Source organism: Triturus cristatus, chromosome 1_1, assembly GCF_964204655.1.
Source record: "Triturus cristatus chromosome 1_1, aTriCri1.1, whole genome shotgun sequence".
In the NCBI taxonomy this organism is placed as follows: domain Eukaryota; kingdom Metazoa; phylum Chordata; class Amphibia; order Caudata; family Salamandridae; genus Triturus; species Triturus cristatus.
In genome coordinates, this window is record NC_140579.1 from 1,167,673,780 (window position 1) to 1,167,694,620 (window position 20,841).

The window sequence follows — 20,841 nt, forward strand, 5'->3', positions numbered from 1 at the left end:
CCCAGTTTGAAAATATATCTTTGAAGACAGAATTAAACGTGTACCAGGCTGTGAAGCTGTTTACTTTGACCAGCCAGAATGATTCAGATGTGATAAATGTTACAGAGAATACAGTCAGTCTACGAGCTACACAGACGGTTTTAATTAATTCTTCTGAGGAGCTTTCTCAGCCAGAAAGGAATGTGCATGAAAGTAAACAGACTAATGTTTTAGGCTTAACGATCACCGGTTGCGGACATAAATTAGACATTACAGTGAATGATACATTTTGCTTCGAAAGAGAAATGCAACAATATGATTTTGGATGTGGACAGCAGATTGTGTACAATGATTACAGGAAAGTGCAGGGAAATGAAAGGTTACTTTTAAATTCAGATGCTGGACAAATGCAGATGATTCTGTGCTTTCTGGCACCAAAAGATTGTGGACAGAACAGCGTTACAGAAAATGTGGTTTGCCTATGGGAGATTGCAATGGTTATTAAGTGGCATGTACAGACAGAAAAACAGTTTGCACAGGATTTGATAGAAAGTCCTGAAGTGGAGTTTGAAACACAAGATTTCCCAGTGAAGGTGCCCTATGTTATAAAGGAAATTAATTTGAAACAGTACAGAATGCCAGATGGGCGTGAAGGGATCATTGAGATCATTCAGGGCTTGACAGATTGAGGTGGTGACCCTAATTGTGTAGCATGTGTGCAAATATACCTTCTTTGACTGATGCTGTCCCAGATATTGTTACAGAAGTAGCATGGGACTTGATATGTGACTTTTGATATTGCCAATGCTTTTTTATTTTTGATATGTCAAGAGCAGTTTAGTTTTTTTTCCCATGAGGAGAGTCGCAGAGCAGACCAAAGTTGGCAAGAGTGCAGATCACTTCGACCTTGAAGGAGATAAGGTGCAAGCTAGAGACAGCAGAGACTTCCCTGCTTGTTATGTTTGGCGAGGGGCCATATAGTGTCCGCAGAGATTTGTGAAGGGGGGCAGCACCTGTGAGGGGTGCAGTGAGAGAAGTGAGAGAAGGGGACTGCCCCAGCCCTTCTTGCTGTGTAAAGAAGAAGAGAGATTTTACCAAGAATTCAGAGACTAAAGCGTTGGTAGTATTCTTAGACAATTCCCCAGAGCTGGAGGAGACCTATGTAGACAGGAATTAAAATATTGTATTTTTAGAAATGCAAGACGGAAGAAGTGTACTTTTGAAAAAATGTTTTTTGCAAGAAGAGTGATGCTTGTTTCTTTTTTCAGATTCGCCCAGTTCTCCGCGTGTGAGTGGGACTCCCTTCTCCCGTGTGAGTGGGGCCCTCCCTCTCCCCCCCCTCCCCCTTCCCTTCCCTCCCCTTCCCCCCCCCCCAAGCCTGGAGTGATCGCCAGACCAGACGGTGGCGGCTGATGCCTGTGGCTATCCAGACTGGATGGGGTCCTCCCTTGTCAAGGAGATACGGATGCAGATATATACCGGAGAACATGATGGACCGCTTCTTTTCAAGCAAAGAGGGATCAGCGGAGTGTGGAACTGTTTCTTTCACGTGAGGCCAACTTTATATGCATGAAGGCTGTGTGTCTTTCACACAGGGTGACTGCTTGTGTGACGGTGAAGACAAAACAAAAGAAGGAACTACAGGATGTGCTTTGCCAGAACTGTTTTATCAACGTGAAGTTCAGATGCGATGGGTGATTGCTGTGTGTTTTTTCGCACAGAAGGACTGTTTTTGTTTTTAGGGATGGAGACCAATAGAGACGCTTTGCAGCGATCAGAGTAGATATTTTCTAAGTTAGTGAACAGTAATAACCTGTAGCTATTGCTACAATATATGAGTTGGGCAGTAGAGTTTCCAGTTTAACAATTAGAGGCATTAGGAGCATTCAAAAGCTTGATTCATTTATTTTGTGCATCCATTCAACATGTATCCAGATATCTATGAGCTATTTATAGATGCACCTGAGTTATTGCTTCTACATGTATTTAGAGAATGCAGACTTTATGTGCTCTAAAGTGATTCTCATATACTTTTGATGAGTTTTTCAGTTTTGCAATGGAGCATTTCGATCATAGTTGCTTTTTAGTCATGATTTGTTTTGAATTATGTATTTTTGTGTAGCCACTTCAACACATGAGTTGCTGTTTCAACTTGTGCTTTTTAGTAGTTGTGCCTTTCAATTCAGAAATGTGGTCTTAAATGATTTTGCTTTCAGTTGAGATATGCAGTGCTTCAATTATAGTTTTGTTTTTTCGTTATGTTATACAGTTGCTATTTGCTTTGCAATGATTTCATTTTTGCAGTTAAGAGATGCAGTGATTCATTAGATTTTGTTTTTGACATATGTGAATGGTGATGATCAAGGGTCATGGGGTGCAATGTAGTGAATCAGCCACTTTTGTGGTCTGACACCCTATGATGACCCTCAACCACCACCATTTTGTACTGACTTAAGTGTGTTATGTTACCTTAGCCTTATTGTAGGATGGGTTTGCATATGCCTGCTTTTCTTCTGTCTTTTAGTGGAATAGTCTTTCCAAGAATAGAAGGTATGGGATGTTAAGGTGCAGTCTTGTGGGTGGTGGTGCACACATGTGCTCAATGTTGTATACTGAGGGATTAAGTGTATAATGTTATTTGGGTTAGGTGAATTATGACTTTGACCTATTGGCTTTGACATAGTCTAATGTCATTCTGCCTTCTGACTTTACCTTGCTTCAAACTTTTTTGTGTGCACAGTGGTGCTTGTAAGTTGTGTGGATGAGAATTATAGGTGCGGACTATTGCCTTTGATAGGGCCTCATGTCTGACTCTGCCTTGCTGCTGCGTGCACAGCCGTGCTTGCAAGTTGTTTGGGTTATTCACATTCAAGGTCTTGGTGTTTTCCTGAGCGATTGTTTTTGTTTAGTGTACTGTGGAAGGCCTTGTGAGAGCTTCGTCAAGACAGAGGCTGGAAGAAGTGCGAATGGAGGAAGAGACTTGAGAGCTCCTTACTGCCATGGAGATGCTTGCTTGGAACTTGGCCAGTTCTGGTAAAATTCCTCTGGCGGTGGGAGGAGGTCTTTCACGAATCTTCTAGTGTGTTTATAGCTGAGGGTTGCAGGCTGAGAAACTGGGAGTTTGGATTCCGAGCGAGGGCAGACGTGTCTATCTCGGATTGAACCCTGGCTTGCTGAGCTCTGATCCCCGGCTGTAATTCCCCCAGTCAGAAGTGGGCAGTGTATGCACCAGGTGATGTATTGATTTGTGTGGTTCTTTGATCATTGGAGGTGTTTTCTTTGTGGTGTGGGAGGTGCACATCCAGAGTACGCCTCTGCTCTCTATATATGTATATCTTTCTGATCTCTTGCAGGACGTCCAGTGTACCTTATCTTATATCAGTTATTGCTTGTTTATTAATCAGTATTATAGTTTGCTCAGTTATTGATTCATGCCTTTAGATTATAAGTATGCTACATATATTTGAATCTTATGCATTTGGTATCTGAGATTGCCTTTGCTTAGAGAGTATTATGTAATAAACCCCAAGCCTTTTTCTAAAAGTGATAGTCTTTGCATTTTGTTATTTGCCTCCCAGGTGGGAGTGCAGGGATCGGGTGTGGCTTATTGGTGAGAAGCTACATTCAAAACACCTATGCAAATGAAGAAATGCCCTGTCCAGATAGCGATGGCGCTACATGTGCGCCAGCGCTATCAGTGTTACAGAAGGGGCAGTACAAACGTCTACGGCCCCTTCTGTAATGCCAAAGTGCCCTGCAGGTGCACAAAGCAGGCGCACATGGCTGTTGCGCTCCATGGTACTTGTGTAACATTGCCCCAGAAGGGGCCACTCAAGCGTCTGAAGTCCCTTCTGTAGTACTAAAGTGCCCCAGAGGTGCAGAATGTGGGGCAATCGCCTGTTGCACCACGAAAGGCATTTGTGTAATACAGTCCCAGGAGGTTTATTTACTTGTATATATTGCTAAAACAACAGCCCCGATGGTGGGATAAGCTCCTGATATCGAAGATTGACTAAAAATTGATATCTTTCAGTGATTTGGCATATACATTGTGCATTCTTCTGAAGACTTTGAGATGTGTGTCTCCTGCCAATCAGCTACCCAGGGCCTATGTTCTTTCCCTAAAACTGCATTGAAAACAAAACCCAATTGGCATCTCTGGCCACAGGTCAGCCCCTGGTAAATGGTACCACAGGTACCCAGGGTCCTGTGACCAGGGAAGACCTCTAAGGGCTGCAGCACTTATTGTGCCACCCTTGGGGGCCCTGTACCATTACACTCGCACACTGCCTTTGCAGGCTGCGTGTTTTGGTGCAGAACAAAGTGAAGAGTTGACATGGCACACATCCCTGTGTGCCATGCCTACAACCAACTGCCCTAGCGTAGATCAGTCACCCCTCTAGCCAGGTGCATGATCCTTGTACCCCTACAGTGTCTACGTCCATTCTTAGACATTGGAAGTGCAGTGCTGGCATTAAGAGTATATGGTGCTGGGAGTTTGTCATTATGAACTCCAAAGCACCATAATGGCTACACTGAAAACCGAGGAGTTTGGTATCAAACTTCTCAGCACATTAAACCCACACTGATGCCAGTGTGGGATTTAATGAAAAATGCACACAGAGGGCTTCTTAGAAATGCCCCCTGAAAAACAACCTACCACTAGTGTCCAGGCTGATTGGCTGCTTTCAGCTGCCACCACCAGACATGTTTCTGGACCCCTGGGTCGAGAGCCTGCTGCTCTCGGAGGCCAGAAACAATGCACATCCTGGTACGAGGTGCCGAGCCTCCTCCCCCAGGATGGGCAGGGTCCACGAAGGGGAAGCTTCAAAGGCTTGCCGCCTTTGTGAGCTTCACCAAGCCACTTGCTATTTTCAGCAACTGGTCCCTACTGGTTCTGACCCCCACATTGGGCGGGAGGACTGGCGGAAAAAACAAGTGAGGAAGAGAGGTGTGTCCACCTCTGCCAACTCCACCCCTCAGGTGGGGGAGGCCAGGTGAAGCGCAACTCCTAGTCCATGCCATCTTGCAGATGGGGTGACCCAGCCAACCAGGGAAAGGCTTATGCCCCCCTCCCACTGGAGGGTGTCTTAATAGGGGGTGCACCCACCCCAGGAAAGGAACCCATTGGACCCAACCTTTTACCTACCTGTAACACCCCTAAATATAGTATTTAGGTGCACCCCTGAACCTTGCTTCCTCAGACATGAAACCAGAAGAAAAGAAGAAGGGGGGCGCAGACAAGATGGCCACACCCTAGGGAGGCTCTGTCAGCCCGGGAGCAAGATCCTTAAGTATCCTGCGCAAATAGGGCACCAATATGCTTCGTAACCACAGATTTTGAACTCGCAAAACACAGCGAGCCATAGAGAGGCTGCTTTAGGGTCCCTGAAGTGCTGCTACAGCTCTGACAGCCTGCCTGGACTCCGGCCTGTGCTCCTGTGGTGAGAGACAAAATGGCGGGGCCCGACCCTCGAGTTGCTCCGCACCACGTCCGCATGCCCTAGACTGTGATTCGCCTTCTACGCTACATGCCGGTGCCTGCTGTAGTGCGCTGTAGTGGGGGCCCGACGCTGAAACACTACCCTGCTGTGGGCTGGTGGAGGGGTCTGGCCCGGGAAGCTACGGGTGACCGGGGCCCTGACGACCTGCTCCTGCGGCCTGCTGTGCTGGTGAGGGCGGACTGCCGCGCACAGGCCGCTGTACTATCGACGTTGCCTGAAGGCACAACGCACAGCGAAGTGCCGATCAGATGCTGGGAGAGAGCGAGACTGAGCCTGATTAGCCTTCATGTGACTGCCGCCTATTGAGCCCCCAATCTGCGAGGTCCTGCTGGTAGTGAGGTGGGCGCCAGACTACAATCTGCTAAGCGCCACAGGGGCCCGCCTGACTGCACCTGGAACGCGAGGCTGCACTGTTGCCCTGGACATTGCTTCATCTCATTGCGCCCTCATGGGGGGAGGCACTGGGCTCCTATACGTTCCCTGGTGGTGTCAGGGACCACGTACCTGCTGCGGTGAGTGCTGCGCCCCCCCAGATATTAGAAGCCGCTGCACACACGACGCGACGTGCATACAACTGCTTCACAACTCTGCCTCATTAAGACCTCATGGGAGGAGTGCGGACCTATGCTACTTGAAGACAGCACTGGGCTCCTCTACGCTACCCGGCGGCACTGTGGACCAAACACCTGCTGTGGTGGCCCCCCCCCCAGATATCCGACGCCGCTAGGCACAGGGTGTGATGCGCACACAACTGAATCGCTGTGTCCCAGACCCCTGGGGTGGTGCCGCCCTTATGACAACATAAGTGAATGGGGCATCATCTTGCCCCAGACCGACTGCACAGCTACGTAGCGCCACTTTGGCAACAATTCATATTTTCTTCCATTATTAATCCTTTTTTGACCATATATTCCGTTCTTTTTATTTCTTTCTTTTCATTCAACCTTTTCTTAAATCCACACGTGGGATATTGTGCCATTTTCAAGTTTCTCATGTTGAAGCTGTGCCCATCCAGACCTCTTGCTAAAACACGACAAATGCAGGAGTTCGTCCAAAGCAGCATTTATTTAAAAGCCCAATGCATTTCAGGCCGCAAGTGCCCTTCGTCAGGGGACACTATAAATGACAATAAAACAAATATCCATTGCCATAATGACCATTAATCAACATGTTGCATCATCACCGTGACTCAAAATTAAGTTTAATCAATATTGCATCTCAACTCGTCATCAATTCCTGTAGTGAACCCCTTCATAAGCAATGTAAATAATGCCCCTCTGTTCTCATGGCAAACCGATCTTCCTATCAAGCAAATTCCATTTGACCCTTACATCCCTCTATTCTGCCAAACAAACATTTATCCCTCCTTTGTGCCAATATGAATCTAGTTCACATCCTTATTCACCCCATTATTTATTTTCCCCTCAGCATCTACACTATATTCACCTGCTGCATTAATTTAACACAGATCCCCATAGGCCCCTTACCTTTCACTGCTTCTCACTGTACGCTCGTTATCCATCTCCATTCATTCCTCACATGCCCTCCTACTCCCCTTACATCTCCAATCCCCAGATAATTATGGACAAGATTGAAGGAATAAGTAAAAAAGGTGTGCACCCTACCACTTCTATTGAACATTTATCATAAATTGCCCTAAAATAGGCGTAGCACCCACCAGGTTAAAAAGGAGAAATGGAGAAATAGAGAACACTTGAAACTATCCACACGAACGGAGCAACATCCGGGTTCGAAAAAGAAGTGGTGTTTAAACGAGATGGAAAGGACTTTAAAACAATTTATATTTATTTAACAATCAGCATGATTCAATGATGTTTGTCACGATACCAACTGCTTTTAAATTGTGTAGGAGGAACTCGAAAATGCAGATCATTCTTCAACATTTGAGCACATTGCATTATGGGCAATGTAGTTTACTTTATTTGAAAGCAACGTTCTATTGTTTTCATGGCGGGAAAAAGTTAATTAGTGGGCCAATCAGGGGGGTTGGGCCAGGGTGGTTGTGGTTAAAGAAGGGTGAAACTAAGGGGTTAACAAACATTCACTGAAACAGAGATGGCAATGGACTAATTTGAATGTCTGAAGCAGGTATGTGAAACTGTCGAATTGTTCATTTTGGCGGAGGGATGAAAGTGGAGTGTTTGCTTTGATTGTTGTGAAATGTGAATGATTGAACGGATGCAAGTTACAAGTAGGAAATGGGGGGGATAAAAATTAAACAGAAATAGGGGATTGTTTGAAGATAGGCAGTGACGGTGTGAGCAACAACGAGTAAATCACTAGAGACGGGAACGGAGCGGACTGAGCAATATGAGTGGGGATTGGAGATGTAAGGGGAGTAGGAGGGCATGTGAGGAATGAATGGAGATGGATAACGAGCGTACAGTGAGAAGCAGTGAAAGGTAAGGGGCCTATGGGGATCTGTGTTAAATTAATGCAGCAGGTGAATATAGCGTAAATGCTGAGGGGAAAATGAATAATGGGGTGAATAAGGATGTGAACTAGATTCATATCGGCACAAAGGAGGGATAAATGTTTGTTTGGCAGAATAGAGGGATGTAAGGGTCAAATGGAATTTGCTAGATAGGAAGATCGGTTTGCCATGAGAACAGAGGGGCATTATTTACATTGCTTATGAAGGGGTTCACTACAGGAATTGATGACGAGTTGAGATGCAATATTGGTTAAACTTATTTTTGATTCACGGTGATGATGCAACATGTTGATTAATAGTCATTATGGTAATGGATATTTGTTTTATTGTCATTTATATCACTTGCGGCCTGAAATGCATTGGGCTTTTAAATAAATGCTGCTTTGGACGAACTCCTGCATTTGTCGTGTTTTAGCAAGAGGTCTGGATGGGCACAGCTTCAACATGAGAAACTTGAAAATGGCACAATATCCCACGTGTGGATTTAAGAAAAGGTTGAATGAAAAGAAAGGAATAAAAAGAACGGAATATATGGTCAAAAAAGGATTAATAACGGAAGAAAATATGAATTGTTGCCAAAGTGGCGCTACGTAGCTGTGCAGTCTTTCTGGGGCAAGATGATGCCCCATTCACTTATGTTGTCATTTATCCAGGTACCATTTGGGCATGGCACCTGACCGATGTGCACGCACTCTCAGATAATTATGGACAAGATTGAAGGAATAAGTAAAAAAGGTGTGCACCCTACCACTTCACTTGAACATTTATCATAGTGGTGCCGTCCTTGCCAAACTTCCTGAGCACCCCCTGCACCTCAAGACTGAATCACCCCTAGGCAGCACCTTCATATGAGTGGGGGGCCATTGCAGGACACTACATAGGCTCTGAGGATAGGAGCAGGGACGGTCCCCTTCAACTTTACCGTGACCCCTCGTCGCCCTTACCCGGCCGACTCCGGGAGCCGTCTCTGTTCTTCACGTCAGACCCGGTGTGATCCCTGGGAGAGAGAGGCGCACAATGGGCCGCACCGAGGGAAAGCAGGCGAAATTGCAATTCATGTCGTGGAAGCAAACCCTTGATGAAGATGCAGTGCCGCACAGTACCGATGAACAGCCCTCCTCCGCCCCAACACAAGATGAGGACTACAAGGCTATCCTCCTCACGATCCGTCAAAGCTTAACCTTTATCGAAACTAAGATGGACTCCATGAACCTGCGCGTGGACTTTCTTGCTCAAAATCTGGAAAAGCATGATGGCCGGATCACCGAAGCTGAACAACGTGTATCCACTCTCGAAGATGCCACTGGAGCTAGCAGCGCCAAGCTACAAGGCATGGAGAAGCTTCTTTAGGTCATAGCGGCCAATAATGAAGACCTGGAGGCGCGCTCGAGCAGAAACAACTTGTGCGTCATGGGGGTCCCGGAGACAACGGCCACTGGGCGGATGGAGGACTATGTCGAGCGCCTACTCCTGGGCCTCTTTGGAGCTGACTTTTTTTCCAAGGTGCTGATCTTCGAACGTGCCCACAGATCATTTACTGCGAGGCCGCCTCCTGGTGTGCTGCTGCGACCAATCCTAGTGCGTATCCTAAATTACAAAAATCGGGACACTGCCCTCTGTCTTGCGTGCGAGAAACAAGATCTGTTCTACGAGGGAGTGAAAGTTGCGCTCTATCCGGACTTCACCATGGCAGTAGAGGAAGAAATTCCTCCCAGCTAAAAAGAAGCTTCAGCAGGCTGGCATCCCCTATGCCATGCTTTACCCAGTGAGGTTGCGCATTCAACACAGAGGAAAGACACATATCTTTAACCATCCACAGCACATCCATGACTTCCTGAAGACCTGCGTGAAGCAGCCGCCCACTTCAACAGCCAACGACCCTGGCTCCGGCCGTTCATCACCCGATCCTGAGGAGCAATTGAAATGGTTTTGGACAACCCACAGGCGTCACTGCAAAATGGTAAGACTGTTCCGTTTAATACGTTCAAGAGAGTGATGAGTTGCACCACCTCCCCCTCCAAAAAACCTCTAAAAACTCTAAACCGTACTGTTAAAACACTGGGCCGAGTGACTCAGCCCTTGGGCGTCTCCTAAGACACTGATCTCCCGGGCTCCCTCTCATTTGCGAGGTGCGCAGACTGCTTCTTTGGCATGTACCCCCAGAGGGAGTTCACCCTGCAAATTTTGTACATGTTGTATGCAATGTTAATACTTTTCTTTTTGCCATGGATAATGCAGAGACTAGTAGTGTGTGCCCCCATTCTGCTTTACACTCTCCGTACGTGAGGTACAGTGATTTGGGGCGATGCCTCTACAAGGTGCTACACAAAATGCCTGCGCTGTTGGTTCTTAGGGTTGGGGGGATTGAATATTCCCTGCTGGTTTGGGTCGCAGGTGTGGGTGGGGGAGGGGAGCTGTTTCAACCAAACATTCTATTGTTTTGTCTTGCATGGTACCACTTCTAACTGCTTGGGAAATAGCTGCTTGCAATGTGACGGAACACATTTTCTTTTGCAGGAGCGGCCATACACGGGCCAAGAACGCAGTCCTCTAACCTTACTCCAGTATTGGAACTTTCATAGATTCCCATAGCTTGTATCATTCCCCGTCGTCGGAATGGGAGTCTCGGTATCCAAAATAACATAGCAGTAGGTACAAAAGAGAAAAAAAAGGCCTAGGCCTCATTCCCTTTTGTAGCATATCTACCTCTTTTTGTAAAAGAGACCAAAATAAATCAACAACCAATCAGATTAGCCTCACCCCACAGAACCTTCCTGAGAGAACCTCAGAGCCTCAGATTTTCTACCGCACGTTGTGCTTAGGGAGTCTCCTTTGAGCTCTGCCCACTTCAACTTTGTTAACTGCTTTTTTCAGAAATATTTTGCTTCCAACTTGTTGCTGCTTTCCTTCTGGGAAGTCTGACAAGGAGAAGAAAGCCCTTTTCAAGCCTTGTTCCACCTGTGGCAAAAAACGGCTTTACGTGGAGGACAGGCATAAGGATTGTATTTATTGCCTGTACCCGAAACATAAGGCTGCGGAATGCAAGATCTGCCGCACCTTTTCTACAAAGACCCTCCGGGACCGTGAGGGTCACCTTCTTACGTGGCTCCAGAAGCTTAAGTCACGGAAGGGTGCTGCATCCAGTGACAGTGAGGACTCTTCATCTGGCACCTCCTCTCGCAGGTCAGTGAAAAGGTGTAGGGGTTCCCCTTCGCCATCCTCTGACCGCCCTGCTAAGGCCTCAAAAAAGACCCCCCGTGAGTCTGAGAGCTGGAGTCCGAGTAAATCTCCTCACCAAAAGGATAGGGAAGGACTTTCTACTGCCCCAGCAGTGGTGGTATCCACTGTGGCGTTCAAGAAACCCTCTTCGCTGTCTTCAGAGAGGTCAGAAAAGGAATCTAGATCGTCGACGACGCAGTTGAAGACTCCGTCGACGAAGACTTCTAAATCTCAGCTTAAAAAAGTCCAGCCCTCGATGGGCTCGTCGACGGTGCTTTCGATTTCAGCATCGACGTCAGCGTCGACGGGAGTGTCGACGACAATGCCAGCGTCTACGAGAGTGTCGACGATGGTGGCGACGACGGTGGTGGCGACGACGGTGTCGTCCACGAGGGCTATGACGACGTCGACGATGACAACGACGACGGCGGGAGTATCGACGGTCTCGTCGAAGGCAGTGTCGACGACGCCCATTACTTCGTCGACGATCCAGTCGTCGACGGTGCAGCTTCCAACGACGACCTCGTCGACGATGGAATCATTATCGCCGACGGTACCGACGACGACCTCGTCGACGGAGAAAATTACAATTTCCTTGAGGCGATTGACACCAGATATGACATCTCCAAGGAGGGTGACCCCCTTGCCTCCCGCATTGTTATTGGAAGAAGATTCTGATGGGGATGATCAGGATTCTTGTGGTTATGCCCATAGTCCTTCACAACTGCTCGTGAAATGTCAGGACACTGATTCGGCTTCACCTACTCCTGATCCGGTGGATTCTCCCCCGGCAGATATTGGGGGTTTCCACAAGCTGATGGAAAGAGCCTCCAGTCGCTTCCAGCTTCCTATGCCGTCGGCCCCAGCGGAATGCTTCCTGTATGATTTTAAGGCGCCCTACAGGAAAGTGGTTCGTTCGATTCCCATTGTTGGCCATCTTTGGGACGAGGGTTTGAAGGCTATGAGGAACCCGTCTACGGTGATTCCGGTTTTGCTGCACCTGGAGAAATAATACAAGGCGCCTGAGGACAGTCCAGCGTCCTTGATTGGTCAGCCGAAGCCGAATTCAGTAATATCCCAGGCGGCGCAGCGCAAGTCGCGTAACCCTTCGGCGCCACTCACCACCCCTCCGGATAAAGAAGGCAGGCGCCTTGATAATGCGGGGAAACGTTTCTCCTCTATGGCCAGTCTTTTGGTAAGGGCAGCTAATGCATTGGCGATCCTTGGCCGGTATGATCGCCAAATGTGGTGCGACCTTTCGCCTTACTTGGACCAACTGCCATCGGAGGCCAAGACGGAGGCCAGGAAAATTCTTCAGGAGGGGGAGGCTACGTTGGCGGAAGTGATTGACTGCGCCATGGACATCGCCACTACCGCTTTCCGTGCACTGGCAGGTGCGGCGGTTCTTCGTCGTCAGGGCTGGCACCGGGCGACTTGGGTCCGACCGGAGGTTCAGAACAAGATCTTGGACCTCCCGTTTGATGGGGAGGTATTGTTTGGGAAACATGTCGATGATGCCCTCCAGGACATTAAAAAAGATACGGAAACGGCGAGGTCTCTCGGCACTCTCCAATATCGTAAAGTGCCTTTCCGTGGGGCCAGAGGCCACGTCCTACAGAGGCTCGTACCAACAACAGAGGTACTCTTCTTGTGGTTCGACACCTCAGTCGTATCGCCCACAGTACCAACAACAACAAGGCCAGTCCTCGTCTTTCTCTCGTTCCACCATAAGAGGGAAACAGGCTCGCCAGTATCGTGACTCCTCCAAAAGACAATAGCGGCGTTCTGGCTCTGCCTACTGTGCCCTCCTCTCCGTTGACACCTGTGGGAGGCAGGGTATCCCATTACCTCCACAACTGGGCCCAGATAACATCGGACCGTTGGGTCCTCAACATCATTCGAGATGGTCATACGCTGGAGTTTCTTCATATGCCACCTTCCAAGCGCCCTGTCGCCATGCCTTCAAAACATCTGCGTCTCTTAAGGCTCGAAGTACATCAGATGCTCCTCAAGAGAGCAGTGGAACCGGTTCTCCTGTCTCAGAGGGGGGGCGGTTTCTACTCCAGGTTCTTCCTGGTGAAGAAGACGCCGGAGAAATGGCGACCCATTTTAGATCTCAGGGAGCTCAACACCTATCTCATCTGTCAATCCTTTCGGATGGTGTGTCTCCAGGATATCTTGCGTCTCCTCAACCCGGGAGATTTCATGGCCACTCTCGATCTCGAGGATGCGTATTTTCACATCCCTATTCATCCGGCTCACAGGAGGTTTCTACGCTTCACAGTAGCCAAGAGCCACTTCCAATTCAGGGTTTTACCCTTTGGACTTCGTTCTGCCCTGATGATCTTTGCCAAGGTGCTGGCACCGGTAGCAGCTTTCCTCAGGAAGCAGCATTATCAAATCTTCCCCTACCTGGACGACTGGTTGCTGAAGGCTCCGTCCAGGCTCATAGCGGAGGAAACTGTCGGGGCGTGTACAGCTCTGTTCACAAATCTGGGTCTGACTCTCAACAGAGAGAAGTCGTCGCTCTGCCCATCCAAGAGGGCAAGGTTCCTAGGCGCTATCTTGGACACGTCTCTCAACAAGGCTTCCCCCACTGTCGAGAGGCAAGACAAGCTGAAATCTTTGGCACATCTATTGAGAAGAAGAAGGTGTCTTTCAGTACGCCGTTACAAATCCCTGCTAGGCGTGATCTCTTCATGCATCCCTCTGATACCCCATTGCAGATTACGGATGCGATCTCTTCAAGAACAACTAGACGTGCAGTGGCAACAAGTTCACGGCTCTTTCGACGACAAGGTGCAGATTACGGCGGCAATGAGGGACGCCGCTTTGTGGTGGACACAGTAGGGGAATTTGTCCCGCGGTCTATCCTTCGCAAGCAATCCGGCTCCTCATGTTGTCACAACAGATGCCTCCCTGGAAGGATGGGGTGCGGTGCTTCAGGACTTGCAGGTCAGCGGGCATTGGTTACCCAAGCACCACCTCCTTCATATCAACCTCCTGGAACTCAGAGCGATACGCCTGGCTCTTCAAGCATTTCTGCCGCGGTTTCAGGGTTCCGCGGTTCTCGTCCGCACGGACAACACCACGGCCATGCATTACATCAACAAAGAAGGGGGCACCAGTTCTCTTCCGTTGTCACAGGAGGCACAGAGGATTTGGGAATGGGCGATCCTTCACGGCATATCTCTCACAGCGGAACACCTCCCAGGGGTCCTCAACGAAAAGGCAGACAGGCTCAGCAGGCTTTCTTCCATCAGCCACGGGTGGGAACTGAACCAGATGGTCTTGGAGGACATTTTTCGCCAGTGGGGAACACCTTTGATAGACCTTTTCGCCACCCTGGAAAACCGGAAATGCCGGTCTTATGCAAGCAAAGTTCAACATCGCGGATCACTGGGGAATGCGCTTTCCATAGCTTGGTCAAGCGCATTTGTGTACGCTTTGCCCCCCATTCCGTTAATACCGAGGATACTCACGAAGATCAAAGCGGAACCTTGCAGAATGATCTTAATAGCCCCGGCATGGCCGAGGCAGTTCTGGTTCACGGAGCTTCACCTTCTGTCTCTGGTTCCTCCTCGTCCTCTGCGAACGATTCCGGATCTTCTCACAATGTCCCAGGGCCAGATCTGGCATCCGGATCCTCGTTCCTTGCACCTCTCAGCATGGCTCCTGAGCAGCGAGAGTTCCTAGATCTTCCTCTCTCGCACGAAATAAGGGATGTTCTCTCTCAGGCTAGAGCCCCTTCCACTAACAAGACTTACCGTCTCAAATGGAAGCGCTTTTGCATCTGGTGCCATCAGCAAGGTGTGGATCCCTTTTTGTCTCAGCCTCATCAGGTTCTTCCTTATTTCCTGTCCTTAGCTAAGGCAGGTTTGGCTCATTCCTCAATCAAGGTGCACTTGGCTGCAGTTTCTCGCTTCAGACGTACTGCCTCTGGCCCGTCTCTTTGGTCCTCTAGAATTGTCAAGCAATTTCTCAAGGGACTGTTTAGAGTTAATCCTCCCGTGAGGCCTCAACCTCCCACATGGCATTTGAACTTGGTTCTCAGCCAGCTGATGAAGCCTCCTTTTGAACCGGTTCATCGAGCGGATCTGAAGTTCCTCTCATGGAAACTGGCACTCCTTCTTGCTCTCACGTCGGCGCGGCGTATTGGGGAATTGCAAGCTCTGACAATTCAGTCACCTTTCCTCCAATTCAAGAGGAGTACTGTCATTCTACGGACTAATCCAAAGTTCATCCCAAAGGTGCCTTCGGACTTTCATTTAAATGAGCCGGTGATTCTCAAGGCTTTCTTTCCTCAACCATCTACACCGGCGGAAAGGGCACTTCATTCGCTGGATGTGCAGCGATGCTTGAAGTTTTATCTGGACCGTACTAAAACCTTTAGAAAATCTTCGCAACTGTTTGTTGCATTCAGTGCTCCCCACAAAGGGTTACCCCTGTCCAAACAGGGTATTGCTAGATGGATCTCCAGTGCTATTAGGTTCTGTCATGCTGCAGCGGACAAGCCTCTAGGTGGCAGAATTAGAGCACACTCAACGAGGTCCATGGCTTCTTCTACGGCTCTCTTTGCGGGGGTCCAGATTAAAGACATCTGTAGAGCTGCGACTTGGAGCAGCGTGCACACCTTTACAAGACATTACTGTCTGGAGACCTTGGCGCAGGAAGACTCGGCTGTGGGCCAGGCAGTCCTGAGGAACCTCTTCCATTGAGTGGTGAGCTTTCCTTTCTTCCCTCCTTCCTTTGTATGGTTCTTGCACATTTTGCTATGTACTGTTCTTATGTGATTGCATGGTACTTTTATGTTGCAAAAAAAAAACACAAGGTAAAGTACGGTGATGTATAGTAATACACAATGAGATGTCTCAGAGAGGCAAAATGTGTTTCTTACTGCTAGCTACTCTGATACAAGCTATGGGAATCTATGAAAGTTCCAATACTGGAGTAAGAAACAAGTTACTTACCTGTAACTTTGGTTCTCCAGTATTGGTAACTTTCATGGATTCCCATGCGCCCACCCTCCTCCCCTGGGAAAGCTCAGCCCTCGCAAGGTTTGGTTGTACTGTTACACAACGGCTACGAAAATCTGAGGCTCTGAGGTTCTCTCAGGAAGGTTCTGTGGGGTGAGGCTAATCTGATTGGTTGTTGCTTTATTTTGGTCTCTTTTACAAAAAGAGGTAGATATGCTACAAAAGGGAATGAGGCCTAGGCCTTTTTTCTGTCTCTTTTGTACCTACTGCTATGCTATTTTGGATACCGAGACTCCCATTCCGACGACGGGGAATGATACAAGCTATGGGAGTCTATGAAAGTTACCAATACTGGAGAACCAAAGTTACAGGTAAGTAACTTGTTTCTTATATGGCTAGTACGCCACTGACTCACAAACCCACCATTAATTGTTTGACATGGAATGTGCAGGGCCTCCGGGACCCCTGCAAGCGTCAACAGGTCCTACACTACTTAGAAAGGCATCATGTTCAGGTGGCGATGCTGCAAGAGACGCACATAGCCCCCAGGACTCAACCCACATTTGGCGGGAAATGGGCTGCGCATAGTTGCTTTTCCACCTTTTCTTCATATGCCAGAGGCACCGCCTTTTTGATTAAGAAGGGACTGGGCTACTGCCCACTAGGCACCTCACAAGATCCCCAAGGCAGGTTCAGCATAATGTGGGGTAGACTGGCAGAACACATGATCACCTTAGTATGTAGTTACGCACACAACATTGATGACGCACACTGCTTCACTGGGCCGGGAATCTCCCTATCGGTCCTGGAGACTCTTGTCCACAACCCTACTTGACCGCGCCTTCCGGGAGGAGCTGTGCCAGGTGATAGTGGACTTCTTCCTGCGGAATATTGACGGCGTCCCTATCCTTGCATGTGTCTGGAAAATTTTCAAGGTCACTATTAGAGGGTCATGCATAGCGAAGAGTGTGGGGGGGCCTGAAGTCCATTAGGGGTACACTGCATCAGTTGGAACTAGATATCAAACGAACTGAGGCGCAAGTCGCCTCTTCAACCGGAGCCTCACCGCGTGCCCGACTTAAAGAGCTCTTAGTGGAATACTCGGAGGATGCCGAGCGGGAGGTCAAATTCCAATCGAAATATTACGTTGCCAGGTCCTATGGCGAAGGCGAGCTCCCTGGGGGAGCCCTGGTGGAAGCCAGCAGAGTCCCCAGATTTGCCAATCACATCCTAGAAATCGTAGATGACGAGGGGCAGCGACACAGATTCTTGAGCAATTCTCCGCTCCTTCACTGACTACACGCCACTCTCTACAGTACGGTTGGTCGGGCTACCCCAGACATAGCCACCTATTTTGTAGACATAGCCTTGGGCTGGATCATTGACTCGCGCAGGGAGTTTCTCTCCGCTGAAATCGAGGAGGATGAGGTCCGTGCTGCAATAATGGGGCTAGGATCCAGCAAAACCCCAGGATCCGACGGTCTACCAGCCGAGTTTTACAAATGCTATTGTGAGCAGCTGACCCCCGTCCTCAAACAGGTATTTGAAGAAGCGCAAGACGCTGGGCAACTCCCGCTTTCAATGTGACAAGCTCTAATTATATCCTTACTCAAACTGGGCAAGGCGGCTGATAAGCACGAGGCATACCGGCCTCTCTTTAATACATTGTGACACAAAGATACTTGCTAAAGTTGTCGCCAACCGTCTGTTCTTACTCATGGAGGTCCTGGTCTTGCCAGACCAGGCAGGCTTTGTCCCTGGCAGGGCCACCTCCTACAACCTGCGCACCATGTTCACGCTCCTTCATGACATTGACCCTGATAGCTCGGTCGGGGGGATTTTTAGGTCTCGCTGAGTCAGCGCATGCGCTGCTCGGAGAGACATTTAGTAGGTGATTTTTCAAAGTGCTACTGGTTGGCCTAGCGCTTGCGTTCATGCGAGCGTGCACGTGCGCAGCCGCCATCTGTCTTTCACAGGTCATTAGCACCACCCGGCCGCACGTCTTGTGGCTCCTGCCATGTCTGCTTTTGACCCTTGCGATCACTTTCTCTTTCGCGGTCTTACAGCTATGATGCACGCCCCGCTTTTCCCTTAAGTGCTTACACACGTTCTGCACTAGCCTTCTTGGAATGCAGTGTAGGCCACGTTCTGCATTCTACTTCCCCGTACATCCAATGCAGCCCACCTTTTGCACATTTCTTCCTCTGACATACAAATCTGCTCTTTGCACACAGCTTCCTCTGAAACTACTTGCTGCTGAGATGCACAGCCAGCCCCACGCTCCCATTTCTGTAGTGGACAATCTACAGGCACCTTTCTTTGACACATGTTGTTTCAGTGATGACAGCTCCTCACTCCCTTCAGTGCAGGACAGCCTTTCCAAATACCCATTTGTAGCTCCTTCCTTCTGTTGCCCTCCTCCCTCCCCCCCACCACTCGCTGCTGTTCTTCTCAGCGCTACACACCATCTGTACATGCCCTTGTTAACCATCGGTTTTAAGGTTGCAATTGTTACCATTTGTACAACTAGTCCATAGAAATAATAAAAATGTGTAAATAGATAACCGTTAACACCGGTGATTGCATTCTTCCGACATGCGCGGACGCGCGCTGGCAGTATAAAGTGAGCGCTACGCTGGCAATCTGTTTTTAACTTCCTATTCGTTTTAAATTGTTGATTTGGATATTTGGGGAAATTGTTCACTTACCTGCACCTCTTCACCATTACACCTCCACCGCGAGGTTAGCTCATTAGCGAGGAGCGGAGGGAGGCGGATCCTGTTTCAGGGCAAGTGGGAGGTTAGCGCTCTAGTGGCTTGACCTCGCTGCATAAAACCGGATGCTCTCCCGGTCGAGCAGCGGACGCGCGTAGCGGGCGCGTCAAAGGCAAGCCCGTCTGCGCCCGTCCGCACCCGGGATTTGCTAGGAGCCAGGGACCCTGGTCAATTAGCAGTAAATGTTACCCCACCGAGATCGTGGTACTCTATCGCAGAGCTGTTGGAGCTCAGACCCATGCTCTGTTCTTCCGAACGGTTTAATACCTGGCCACTCCCGGAGGACCCTTTTGCTTGTTTAGCCTGCCGATTTCAGGGCTCTGTGGGTGAGAAGTTCCCAACCCTATGTGCCCCAGTTAACACACATTCTGTAGGCTTTCATTCTGTTCCTATTGAAGATTCTAACGCAGGCTTTGACATTACTGAAACAAGTAATTGGCCCACGAAGCAAGGCTGGAGAAGCCTATTATGTAACGCAAGATCCCTTCCCAAGCATTCTGCTGAGGTTTGGGATCTTCTATCATCTGTGCAGCCTGACCTTGGGTTTCTGACTGAAACCTGGCTGAAGCCCCATTCTGTCCCCTCCATCACGCTCGCCCTACCTGAGGGTTATAGGCTTGTTCGCCTGGACAGACAATTCAAGATGGGCGGGGGGGGGGGGATCGCCATAGTTCATAGAGACAGTATTAAGGTCACTATATTAGAACAACGAAGCGACCTGACTATGGAAGTTATGGTCTTTCGTATAGACCTCACGCCCCAAATAAGTTGGAAGGGGGCTCTTGTCTACCGACCTCCTGGCCCTCTAACCGAATTTTCTCTACAACTTATTGAATTAATCGCTCTGCACGTGATCGCGAGCAGCAATTTTTTATTGCTGTGTGATTTCAATATACATAGTGAATGTGCTTCCAACGTCGATGCCATGAAACTTTGGCGGACTTAGACACATTAGGGTTATTTAAACTCAATGAGTGCCCTACACATACAGCTGGCCATACATTGGATATTATTTTCTCAAATTCCTCCAATGTTTTTTGTGAATCTCCACAGGTATTACCTTGGTCTGATCACGCGTCAATTGAATTCCTCATTCGTGCCCCTAGGAAGACAAGTAGCTCTCGTCATGTCACCCACCATTGTCATCGCCAATGGAAGGGAGTTACCCCGGAGGGCTTCCAAACGTTCTTTGTAGAACCACGGGTCTTAGACTCAAGTAATATAGAAGACGCCCTCACTACATATAATTTGGCTGTTTCAAGTGCTATCGACCAGTTGGCACCTTTGAAATCTTTTTCTACTATTCCTAAACCACCCCAGCATGCTTGGTATTCTCCCCAGTTACGTGTATTGAAGCGTCTTTGTAGAAAACATGAGAGACGGTGGCGCCGCACTCATGATGAAAGTGACAGAGATCGGTTTTATGCCTTCCTGGCCAATTATCATAGGGAAATTAGGGCAGCACGCAAAGCCCACATAGTATTACAATTGGACCAGGCACACAATGACCCTAAAGTGCTTTTCCGTATCCTTCAAACTTTCACTAATCCTATAGCCTGTGAGAGCCTAGTAGCCCCCACGCAGAAATTGTGCGACGACATCGGAACCTTCTTCACACAGAAAATAGAGCTCATCTACGATGAAATAGTTTCATCAGGAAATCATCCTTTAGTCACTCCACCACCTGAGACACCCGTACAGATAGTTACTCAACTATTGGAGAGTTTTCCTCCGGTTACAAAGGTAGAGGTAGAGTCATTGATTTGCACCATTAAATCAGGATTCCCCCCAGGATATCATCCCGGCTAGGATTATTTCCTCTCTTGCTGGCTCTTTGTCCCCTTCCATTACGCATCTCCTCAATCTCTCCTTAAGAGAGGGTTATGTTGCTTTAGAATGGAAAGCTGCACAGGTTATGCCCATTCGTAAGAACA

General features: G+C 48.6%; 1 protein-coding gene across 1 annotated transcript in view; it reads left to right on the plus strand.

Moving 5' to 3' along the window:
• LOC146871801 (uncharacterized) overlaps positions 1 to 20,841 on the plus strand; it is a gene marked incomplete at its 5' end in the record, with an annotated part of 718,460 nt that overhangs the window by 465,525 nt on the left and 232,094 nt on the right. Inside the window, one exon of the mRNA XM_085651438.1 lies at positions 1,248 to 3,211. The remainder of the gene's footprint in view (positions 1 to 1,247; positions 3,212 to 20,841) is intronic.